Source organism: Neomonachus schauinslandi, chromosome 1 (assembly GCF_002201575.2).
Source record: "Neomonachus schauinslandi chromosome 1, ASM220157v2, whole genome shotgun sequence".
NCBI lineage: Eukaryota > Metazoa > Chordata > Mammalia > Carnivora > Phocidae > Neomonachus > Neomonachus schauinslandi.
In genome coordinates this window covers 122,416,926-122,427,603 of record NC_058403.1, presented here as the reverse complement: position 1 = coordinate 122,427,603, position 10,678 = coordinate 122,416,926, and the positions used below count along the sequence as shown (strand labels likewise).

Sequence of the window (10,678 nt, the reverse complement as noted above, 5' to 3'; positions counted from 1 at the left end):
TCCAAAGTAGCAAATGAAGTCATATTTTGTTGAAGTTTCATTTTTGGTCCTGAATTCAGTGCAGCCTTCCAGATCTTTCTGTTCTCTGTATTGTTACTTTCCTTTGAGCCTGTTGCCCTTACTGTTTTATCATTCCTTTGGTTTTTTTAAGCTTATGTGGACTTGTGTCGTAATATCATGGAACAATACTGTGGGAACATTGGAATTACAACCTTTCGTTTTATAGGTAAGGAAAATGAAAGCCATACAGAATAACTACACAAAAATTCACACATCTAATGATGGTGGCAGAGCTGAAACTCAAAAGCTTGATTTCCTAACTCAAGGTCTGTGTATTCTTTTTTTTTTTTTTAAGATTTTATTTATTTGAGAGAGTGTGAGCACACAAGCAGGGTGAGGGGCAGAGGGAGAAGCACACTCCCTGCTGAGCAGGGAGCCCAATACGGGCTCCATCCTGGGACTCCAGGATCATCACCTGAGCTGAAGGCAGACGCTTAACTGACTGAAACACCCAGGTGCCCCTTGGTCTGTGTATTCTTTAAAAAACTTTTTTTTCCTATGTATTTCCTAAGAAGCTATACTATTTTTTTTTTTTTAAAGATTTTTATTTATTTGGCAGAGAGAGACACAGCGAGAGAGGGAACACAAACAGGGGGAGTGGGAGAGGGAGAAACAGGCTTTCCGCTGAGGAGGGAGCCCGATGCGGGGCTCGATCCCAGGACCCTGGGATCATGACCTGAGGCAGACACTTAACCGACTGAGCCACCCAGGCGCCCCTATACTATTTTTCATCTCTTGCAATGCAGTTTTTTTATTGTTTGCTTCACATTATTTTGCATTCTGTATCTTTACACCTTCCATACATTCAAAACTTGTATGTGAGGGCAGTGGGATCTTCATAACTTGGATTGTTTAAATAATTAAAACTGATTTAAAGTCTTTTTCTTTGCTTGTTAGATGTATTAACAGCATTAACAAAAATAATATTCTCATCTCTATAGTGGAGTCCGTGATTCATTAAAAAGTGAATGGATCTCTTAGAATTTTTACTCCTGGAGTTTAGTTTGTTTGAATCTCTTAGTTCAAAGAGACTGAATATTTGGGTACTTTCAAAGTAGATGTGAACATTGCAGTGGTTTGGAAGAAACCTGCAGGGTTTATCCCATAACTAAATTTAATGATCCAGCCAAATGTTCTTTTTCTCTTTTAGATTCTTAGAACAGCAACACTTCTACATTTTGCTACTTTGTCCTCTTGTTCATCTGTCAGAAACCTGATTATTGAGCAATCTGTTTATTGAGCAAAATATTCTGAAAACATTTGTTCTTTTGGGAAGTCAGAGAGCTTTTATGTATTTGCTCTTGACCTTTTTTTCCTCTTAACTCTAAAGTTTCTGTTATAGTGGCAGCATAGGGTTGCCTTGGTTTTTGTTGTTTTTTTTTACACTTACGTAGGAAGAGTTGAGTAGTGGAAGATAGCACAGAAAACTATCAGGTGAAATATTTCTGGAAGGAATGTTTTACCCTTTGGGTTTTAAACAGGTTAGAAGCTGTTTTTCTATTTTTTGGTTGTTTATAATGGCTTGTTTTTTGTTTAAATAAATAATCTGCTAAAATAAACTGTTGAAACACTGATTCTCTCATTCTTTATTCCTGAAATTGTATTTAAGGATTGCTGAATTGGACGTTAAGTATGGTATGGATAATTCTACTTTTCTTGAAACAGACCAATCGAATAAAGCAGTGAGATTATGGCTTTTAAAAAACGGATGCATCTAAAGAGCTTTTTTTGTTGCTTTTTAACAATCAGCCTTCCAAAAATTTCAGTACATATTTCCAAATCATGTTGTATTTAGATAAACTCAAATAATTGATATAACAAAGAATTTAATATGCCCTGTATTTTTTGAGCATTCCAGCAAAACAAAAATTTATATTTACCACAAAAACATTCTATTAATTAAATGAGACTTTGGAAAATTTTCCTTAGAAATTCTTGATCGCTTCCAGGTACTAAATGTTCTTGCATGATAACATTTTTTATTTTTAGAAACATTTAGAATACTTTGTGTACAGCCCCTTCCCCCAGAATTCTGCCCTGGGAAGTCAGTTACTTTAATTTTTCTATGGGTTTTTTTTTTTTTCCCATTTCTTTTCCATATTTTTTTCTTCTAAAGATTTTATTTTTAGGTAATAACTGCACCTAATTTGGGGCTTAAACTCATAATCCTGAGAACAAGAGTTGCGTGCTCCACTAACTGAGCCAGCCAGGCACCCCTCCGTATTCTTAAAAAGGCCTTCCATGATTTGGCTACTTCTAGCTGCATCTCTTGCCATTCTCCCTTCCCCCCCTTTTCCCTTCAGTAGCCAAGATTTTTTTGCCTTAGAACCTGTGAACATGCTCTTCCCACTGGGCAGATGGCTCCCTTTTGGCTGCTGGTAATAAAGGCCAGATAATTTCTCACACCAGGAAAACCCAGGGTTTGCATGGCACTCATTTATTTAAATAATATTTCCAGGTGTTTTTTTCTTTAGTAAAAATAATTCTGAAATAAAGATCTTTGTACATAAAGCCTTAGATTTTTTTTCCCCTTTGATTAATTCCTGTTGTGGGATGATGCAGTTGAAAATGCCATTGATTTCTTTTTTTTTTATATATTTTTTTATTTTTTTATTTTTTTATTTATTTGAGAGAGAGAGAGAGAAACAGCATGAGAGGGGATAGGGTCAGAGGGAGAAGCAGGCTGCTGAGCCGGGAGCCCGATGTGGGACTCGATCCCAGGATTCCGGGATCATAACCTGAGCCGAAGGCAGTCGCTTGTCATTGATTTCTTTAAAAACTTGTTAAAGTATCATTTAAATTTTTTAAAATAGCAAAGTACACAAATTTCATTGTATTTGTAGACACCTATCCATCACCCAGATCAAGGTATAGAACATTTCCAGTGCTCCAGAAAGCTCTCTCATGTGTCCTCTCATTCACTATTTCCTATCCCCAAAAGTTAATCGTTGTTCTGACCTCTATCATTTTTGTCTGTTCTTGAACTTAGTGGAACCATAGAATATACACTCTTGTGGGTGACTACTTTTGCTTAATAATTGTGTTTGTGAGATTCACCTATGATGTTGGGTATAGCAATAGTTGGTCTTTTTTACTGATAGTAGTTTTCTGCTGGATGAAATATACAATTAAAAAAAATTCACCATTAATAGATATTTGGTTTGTTTCTAGTTTTTAAGCTATTGTGAATAAAGCTGTTATATATACATTTACTTATAAGTCTTCCAGTGGACATACACAGTCATTTCTTTTGTGTATGTATACCTGTGAGTATAGTTACTCTTTTCTTGTCTAGCAGTTTTTGAACCTGCTGGGAGCAGCTTTCTGTCTCCATAGTAGTTTTCTGGAATTTTTCCCTTTACCATAAGACTAGTGACTCCCCTTGCCTTTCTTCTGTGTTAAATCTCTTATTTGCTGTGAATCATGTAGTTCTTTTTTTGGTTTGACCCCTCCTTTGGTGGAATATATCCCATAGTAGATTCCTGTGAAAGACTGAGATCTTGTATTAATAAAATGCCCTCTTTTTTTTGGTCTTCCCATGGGATTTTGCTGGGTAATGAATTCTGGGTTAGAAATAATTTACTTTCAGAAATAATTTACTTTCAGAATTCGCAAGGCATCTCTCCATTGTTTTCTGGTTTGTGATCCTTTTGAGAATTTTGAAAACATTCTGATTCCTGATCCTAATGTTTTTTTTGCTTTTTTGGAATTTTGTATCTCTTGTATTCTGAAATTTCATGATGGTGTGACTTGGCGTACATCTGTTTTTGTGCGTTTTCTTGCATACTCACTGTGCCCCTCAAACCTGCAAAATTATGTTAGTCAGTTCTGGGAAATTTTCTTGAATTATTTCATTGATGATTATATTAGTCACCTAGGGCTGCCATAACAAAATAACACAGACTGGGTGGTTTGAACAACAGAAACTTATTTTCTGACAGTTCTGAATGCTAAGAAGTCCAAGATCAAGGTGCTATCTGGCTTCTAGACAGCTGCTTTTTCACTGTGTCCTTACAAAGCCTTTCTGTATAGGGAGTTACCTCTCTCTTCCTCCTCCTCCCCTTTGGGGGTTGAGGCTTCAACATGAATGGGGGGGGCAGGGAGACGACACAATTCAGTCTATAATAATAGTTTCCTCTCCTTCCTTTTGTTTCTCTCTCTGATAATTTTGTTATTTCTGCTAGTTCTGTTTGTATCTTTGTTTTTCTTTAGTTTTCATCTCCTAGTGTTTTTACTCTATATTATATGAGAGGTTTCGTTAACTTTATTTCCTAAGCCTTCTGAATTTTTCATTTTTTCCAGCAAGATTTTGATTTCCCAAGAACTCTTTATTCTTTAAAAATTCTTTTTTTATAGAGTATCCTTTGCTAGTTTCATGGATACATTTTCTTCTCTAATTTCCGAGGGTATAAAAATGACTTTTTTTTTGCCCTTGTTTCTTCTTGGGGACTCTCTTCTAAATTGGTTTCTAACTTTTATGTTGCTTGAGGTGTCAGTAATCCTTGGATGTTATCTTGAGATTGAAAGCTTGAATTGATGGGGTCTTAAACTTCATTGCATGGTGGTCCAAGTGAGCCTTTTTTTTTTTTTTTTTGAAAAAACCCTGTTTTCTGGGGGGTCTTTCCTCTTGGGGGAAAAAAATTTTTTTTACGGCTGAAGGTTTGACCGCCCCCTTTGTGTGTGTGTGTGTGTGTGTGTGTGTGTGTGTATAGGTGTATGTGTGAGGGACTGGATTTCTCATTCCCCACTTTTGGTAGGGTACACAGATTTTTAGTTCTATCTGGTGATCCCAGTTCAGAGTTGTGTAGCCTACCATTAGGTATATTTGGGGAGGAAACTTCTAAGGATTTAACCACTTCTTAGCTTTCACCTGGTCTTCTTTATTTAACCCCCTCTTTTCTCAGTTTAAGCAGTAGCAGGTGCTGCCAATTCCTGACTCTTGAGGATTCCAGGGTATAAGTTGGGTTTTTCAACTCCTGGGGTAGGCTTCACCTTTCTGGAATTCACTGAGGTAGTAACTAGTTGTCCATCTGTCTTTTTAGGTTACAAAAATTTGTTGCTATTGCTTGCTTTCCTGTATATTTTGCCTACTGTGTTAATTTCCTTAAAAAAAAGAAAGAAAACTAATGTGTTAAATCCACTATTTTAATTGGAACCTCTCAAAAACCTTATTTGTACTGCCCAAAGCCAGGAATGATTTTACATTTTTTAAGGGTTGTAAGAAAAGAAGACTATGTGACAGAGACTGTGTGTGGCCCACAAAGCCTAAAATATTTACTGTCTGGCCCTTTAGAGAAAAAGTTGCCTTACCCTGTCCTTGTTACAAAGTTTCTGATTTCCTTTAATAAGGCTGTGTCTAGACTACTACTTTACTCCCACTCAGGCTTCAGTTTGTAATCTTGGAACTTCCTGAAGCTCTTTGGGGGTTTTTTTTGTTTGTTTTTTTAAAGATTTTATTTATTTATTTGAGAGAGAGAGCACAAGCAGGGTGAGGGCAGAGGGAGAAGCAGACTCCCTGCTGAGTGGGGATCCTGATACAGGGCTCAATCCCGGGACTCCAGGATCATGACCTGAGCCAAAGGCAGACGCTTAACTGACTGAGCCACCCAGGTGCCCCTGAAGCTCTTTGTTTTAATTTAGCCTAGTGCATATTGTGGAAGTTATGACTAAGAATTGGTAGGTTATACTCAATTATCAGAGATAGGAGATTTTTAAAGTAAAATCTCAAAGAGTTGAGGGGCGTTTGCCTTTGGCTCAGGTCATGATCTCTGGGTCCTGGGATCGAGCCCCGCATTGGGCTCCCTGCTGTGCGGGAAGCCTGCTTCTCCCTCTCCCACTCCCCCTGCTTGTGTTGCCTCGCTGTGTCTCTCTCTGTCAAATAAATAAAATCTTAAAAAAAAAAAATCTCAAAGAGTAGGATAAACAAAATGTTGAAGAAATGAGTCATGGAACATAGAATATATATATTTATGGATGCATTGTTCTTTGTCTTGTCATGTAAGTGCAGAACTTAGGCATGTATATTGTGAAGAATGGGGAAAGGGGCAGTTGTTATATTGACAGCAGGCTCAAGTCATACTTTAAATGAGTCATTTTCATGAGCCCTCTCTGTAGTTGGTAAATCATAACTGGCAGAATAATTTTGGTTCTAGGCAGGAAGCTGTTCTAGGCAGTAATACACATACACATACATGTGTAAGTGTGTGTTTTTATACATATATACAGATATATGTAAAATTGTATTTTTCTACCTGATGTCAGAAATGAGAGGGAAAATTAATGTAAGCCACATGTCACAGTGGGAGAAACAGGATTACATTGTTATAGGAAAAAAAATAAAATGTCTTTTTAATTTCTGGCTGCCAAAAAACTCAGTTATATTTAGTCTTAATTGTATGAGCAGTCTCTTCACAGGTATTTATCACTGTTATTTTTTAATACGTGTATTTCAGAATTTTCAGGGAATATACAGACTCATGCTCACTTTAAAAAAATAGGATCATATGCTACATCTTGTTTTCTACTTTAGAGATTCTGGAATCAGCTTAAATTCCAGTATAGGCTTCATCACTATTTTTTGGGCATAGGCCTTTATAAGCCTCATTTTTCTCCTCTGTAATATGGGGATGATACCTAATCAAAGGATTATTATAAGATTTAAATGAAGATTCATAAATCCATTTGGCTGCTAAGTAGTGTTTGGTGCTCATTAAGGGCTTTAGAATCAATTTTTAGATGTAAAATAACTGGTTTCAGAATATGTTTTTGATGTTGCCGTTCCCAGACTGCTCTTCAGAAAAACATCAATTTACACATTTAAAGACAAATAGTGTTCCTTAACAGCATTATTATTCTAATTTTTGCCAACCATGTAGGCAAAAAACTGACAGAACTAAAAGAATTCAATAAATCCATAAGCAACATATGAGATATTTTAGCGTACCCTCTTCTGTGTAATTACTAGAACACTAAGACAAAAAAAAAAAGAATCAGATTTGAACAACATCAGTAACAAATGAGTCTAATTGATAGGCATATAACATTTCACCCAGCACTTGCAGAATACAGATTTTTTTCCCCAGTGCCTGTGGAAATTTTCCCCAAATTGACATATGCTGGACCATAAAAAAACATGGAAATAATTAATTCTAGAGTATGTGCTCTGACATGTTGGAATTAAGCCGGAAATTAATTACAAAAAATAACTAGAAAATTGTCAGCTATTTGGAAACTAAACAATATACTTCTAAGTAAGTAACCCAGGAATTAAAGAAATAACATGCAACTGTTTTGAACTGAGTGACGAAAATATGATATAACTTAAGGGATATATAGGTAAGTCATAGTTAAAGCAAAGTGCAGAGCCTTAAAATGTATGTGTAAGAATAAAGGATAAAAATAATTGAAAGGACTTGTGGGTAAAGATGGATGAGTGAAAGTGCATTTACTCCCCTCCAAAGCCCACCAAGGTGATAATAAAGGTTATTTATTTTTTTAAAGATTTTATTTATTTATTTGACAGAGAGAGACATCGAGAGAAGGAACACGAGCAGGGGGAGTGGGAGGGGGAGAAGCAGGCTTCCCGCCGAGCAGGGAGCCCGATGTGGGGCTTGATCCCAGGACCCTGGGACCATGACCTGAGCCGAAGGCAGATGCTTAACGACTGAGCCACCCAGGCACCCCATAAAGTTTACTTTAAAAGAATTGAACTACACAGGTAAAGAGAATGGAAGAAACAATAAAATTTGGAAGCTGGAAAACAAACCAGACTGATAGAAACTTCCTAGTAGGCTTAAAAATGTTCAGTCCTAAACTGGAAATAGAAAAAATGGAAAAGAATACTCAGGCTCATGAATTGGCAGCATCAGGTACTTTTGTTGAAGAGGGGGTGAGAGTGTTGCTAAAAATAGAAAGATTGCTTGAAAGTCTGTTTAAGTAGCAGCTCAGTCATAATAACCGAAAGGTAGAAAGATTTCCAAATGTCCAGCAACTGATAAATGTATGAATAAAATGCAAATTCACATAATGGAATACTATTTGGAGTAAATAGAAAGAAGTTTTGATACATATTTTAACATGAATGAACCTTGAAGGCATGCTAAGTGAAAGAAGCCAGTCACAGAAGACCACAGATTTAGGATTCCATTTGTATGAAATGTCCAGAAAAAGCAAATATATAGAGACAGAGAGTAAATTAATGGTTGCCTGGGGATTGGAGTAGGGGAGATTAGAAGGAAATGGGAAATGACTGCTCAAGGGTATGGGCTTCTTTTTGGTGGGATAAAGATGTTCTAAAATCTATTGTGATTGTGGCACAACTCTGTGAATATAGTAAAACCATTGAATTGTATGCTTTAAATGGGTCAGTTGTATAGTGAGTTATATCTCAAGCAAAAAAAAAAAAAGGCAAAAAAGGCGCTCAAACCTAGATCTCTTCATCAATTTGTATAGCTAAGTGCTTGCCTTCTTGTCCCAGCAGAAGACTGAAGATTATCCTCTGAGAGGACAAAACAGAGTGTTTCTGAGAGAGGGGTGGGCACTAGACGTAATCGAAGACCAGGTGTCCTATAGAAAACATCTGAATTAAGTAAATGTACTCAATATTGGGACTTTTACCAAGGCCTCTTCTGTATTGCTCCCAGGATTCTGGCAATCAGGTAACAACTTAGAAGATGCTTCTCTTAACCAGCCCAAGGGGATAAGTTGTAAGTTATTCACAATCAGCTTTTAGGGCCCTACTTTTGTTTTACTTTATTTTATTTTTTTAACCAATAAGAATTTATTGAGCAACTACCAAATGTAAACCTTATGCTTAGTGCTGTGGGGGATATCAAAGAAATAGAAGACTCTTGTTTTGCAGGGGTTTATAATCTAGCATTCATTAAAGAACAGTCCTAAGAAATATACTCACAAAAACAGATTTAAGAGATGTCTTACCAAAAGTGCTCAGTAAATAATTGGGGTTGATGGGAGGCAAGTGAGGTAAGTATAATCAATAAAGAAATGATATTCTGTATATTAGTAAATTTTTTATAAATTCATTTGCTGAATAGGCTGATGATATCCATATGTACAATGAGGGCTTCCACATTTTCCATTAACTTTGTATCTTGGAAATTAACAGTCAGTCTTTTGTTACCTGGGGGGTCATCCCCACCAATTTGTCACTTAAAATACATGGCTCAGGGCACTCCAGAAACACTCCTTTGGACACTGAATTCTCAATTTGTCTTACATCTAGCTAAATAAAAGATTGTTTTGCTGTAGTAGCAGGCAGTAAGCAACTATGACAGGCACCCTGTCCTAAAAATGCTGCTCCATTGCTTAGATTTTTCCCTGGTCTGGACACTTTTTCAGAGCTTGATCTGCATACTGGAATAGGATTTCTACCATCTGATCTGTAACCACAGCTTTTGCTTACTGGCATCCCCTGATAATCCCACTACTGCTTTTGCTTTTCCTTCATGGAAAGACTATGCAAGAGCCAGGGCTTCTGTAAGACAATCTTGTTTCAGGAGATGATCCACTCTCTCCACCTTCTCGGCATCATCACATAAACAGATTTTGTCCCTAAAGAAAAGATTTGACAATCATAGCTACTAGTGGATTGATAAGCCTTCTTTCCAACCGCAGGCAATGCCTAGTTAACATTTCCTCTGGTGGCTAGTGATTTGAAATGGCTGCTGTTATAGACCAACTGAACTTCTGAGATCTCCACTGTTTCCAGTTCCTCTTGAGTCTGCTGATCAGTCACATGGAACTTCTTCACACTGTCCAAGAGCACAACTGTACGTGAGTTTATTCACGTCATGGTATAGGTGAAGATGCTTTTGTTTATAAGTAAATTGCTCCAGATTCATCTTTTAACCAGTAGCAGATGAATAACATCTCTGCAAAAGTCAAGCATGGGATTCACGTAATTATGCACTGCCATGAAGTGCCAGGCCAGCAGTGGAACACTGGGACAATCTGTCCATAGGGAAAAGTCACCTACACTTTCAAGGATTGTTTCAATCCAATGATCAGTATCTTTGTTAAGAATGCCTTGACCAAGGAAAACTGTGTGATGGGATGATCTTTCAACTTAGGCTTAGAGGGGAGAGGCTCAGTACAGCGAACTTCACCCTTGGAACCACTGAACAGACCCTATATTCACATGTTCTCACTCTTATCACTTTCTTAAATGTCAATTCAAAGGGTGCCTGGGTGGCTCAGTCTGTTAAGTGTCCGCCTTTGGCTCAGGTCATGATCTCGGAGTCTCGGGATCAAGCCCTGAGTTGGGTTCCCTGCTCAGCAGGGAGTCTGCTTCTCCCTCTCCCTCTGCCCCTCCCTCCTCTCCTGCTCTCTCTCACTCGCTCATTCTCTCTCTCTCTCTCAAATAATAATAATATGTCTTTAAACGTCAATTTAAAAACAGAGCCTCTGCTGTCATTGCAAATTGTAAGAGTTGTATAATCTGTAAACTTAATATGCAATATTGCTGTTCCTGGAGGATGAACATCTCTTATTGATCTTAGAAGAAGTTTTCCATTGGCCAAATCCCACATCATGATATGTCCTTTAGCAAAGCCACAGAGAAGTCTTGAGTAGTCATTGCTGATACTGAAGGCAGAAATGG

The 10,678-nt window shown here is 37.3% G+C and overlaps 1 protein-coding gene across 1 annotated transcript in view; it reads left to right on the top strand.

Annotated features, from left to right (window-relative positions):
• Positions 1-10,678, top strand: part of NCK1 (NCK adaptor protein 1) — a 74,321-nt gene that overhangs the window by 2,995 nt on the left and 60,648 nt on the right. The window contains exon 2 of the mRNA XM_021678760.2: positions 8,703-8,765. The gene's annotated coding sequence lies outside the window, so the exon portion shown is untranslated. The remainder of the gene's footprint in view (positions 1-8,702; positions 8,766-10,678) is intronic.